Source organism: Galeopterus variegatus, unplaced genomic scaffold, assembly GCF_000696425.1.
Source record: "Galeopterus variegatus unplaced genomic scaffold, G_variegatus-3.0.2 Scaffold9708, whole genome shotgun sequence".
In the NCBI taxonomy this organism is placed as follows: Eukaryota; Metazoa; Chordata; class Mammalia; order Dermoptera; family Cynocephalidae; genus Galeopterus; species Galeopterus variegatus.
The window spans coordinates 27156-28485 of record NW_007735819.1 but is presented as its reverse complement, the minus strand read 5'-3'; the positions used below and the strand labels follow the sequence as shown (position 1 = coordinate 28485).

Here is a 1330-nt window from a genome sequence, read left to right as displayed (position 1 = left end):
AGGTAGTCTGCGGGTGACAGTGTCCTGACCTTGACCTCACCGACAATCTCAGACCAGGCGGGCTCCCCTGACCTTACTTTGAGGAACATGTGGGCTCTCTCTCCTCCTCCCCACTTGGGGTCTTGGGCAGAAAGGAGGCAGAGCCCCCTCGCAGGCAGAAGCTGAATGTGAGGGATACCAGGGCTGGGAGCGGCACAGGGGTGGGGGCGGGGGTCACTGCTGGGTGAGCCTGGGGGAGGTTTGGGGCTGTGCCCAGCTCAAGCCCCAGGCCTGTGGCTCCGACCCTCCCGCAGCTTCCGTCAGCACCTGATGTGCTCTGTAAAGGCCTCTTCTGCTCACACAAGCTCAAGTGGTCCTGCTGTTGCAGCTGACAGCGTCACTGCCTCCAGCACCTTCCAGCTGGTCTCTATAACTCACTGGCCTGCCCTTAGAGCAGCCTTCCTGAGTGACAGGAAGGGGCTCCGTGCTTGGAGGGGGACACACCAGCACAGACCTTTCCCCTCTCCTGTCCTGGATGTAGGCCGGGCTGCTCTGCTCAGAGGCTGAGCTGTGCAGAAGGAGGGGCTGGGGCGGGGCCGTCCCTGCTCCTGGGGTCGCTCCCAGGTCCCATGGGGGCCGCCACTGCTGGCTCGTCCACCTCCCTGCCTCCTTCAGGTCTCAGCCCAGGGTCTCAGCAGCCCCTGCTTTCCCAGACAGAGCGCCTGCTCAGTAGAGACCTTGGATGTTGGAAATTGCGGCTGACATGTGTGCACATTTACCCAGGAATTCCATTTCCAGAAATCCATCCTGAAAAACAGACACTTCCTGGTGCAGACGTTCCCTTCAGCACGATTACGGGAGAGAAAATGTCTTACCGAACCCAATGGACTCCGCTTGCCCGCGCACCACACAAAGCCGGACACTGAAGCGCGTCTGTGCTGTAGAGAAGGGCCTGCTCGCGAGGCGGCCGTGGGAGAAGCCGGGAGACACGATCACGTGCGTCTTTACCACAGGCAGGACCGTTGGCGCAGGCGCAGGCGCGAGGGCGGGGCTAGCGGCATCTGGGGGTGGAGCCCCGCCCTGACGTCAAGAGGAGACGTTCGCGCAGGCTCAGTAGAGACGGCACCCGCTTAGCCGGCCCAGCCCCAACAATCCCGAAAAAGTTGACGTTGGGCACAGGGCGTGAGACTTCGGGGCCGGAGGCGTCACCTTAGCAGACAGACAAGTGGCTCAGTGTCCAGCAGCAGCGGCTGCTGAGGACATTGTGACGTGCGGCCACCGAAAGAGCACGTGGAACAGACACAGGGTTGTCTGTGGGCACGTGAGGTTACGGTGGAGCTCCCCACCCACC

The 1330-nt window shown here is 62.3% G+C and overlaps 1 long non-coding RNA gene across 1 annotated transcript in view; it reads right to left on the bottom strand.

Annotated features, from left to right (window-relative positions):
* The window catches only part of LOC103609513, a 10909-nt gene extending 9871 nt beyond the window's left edge, over positions 1-1038 (bottom strand). Inside the window, exon 1 of the long non-coding RNA XR_552144.1 lies at positions 855-1038. This is a non-coding gene — a long non-coding RNA (uncharacterized LOC103609513). The remainder of the gene's footprint in view (positions 1-854) is intronic.
* Between the last annotated feature and the right edge of the window lie 292 nt (positions 1039-1330).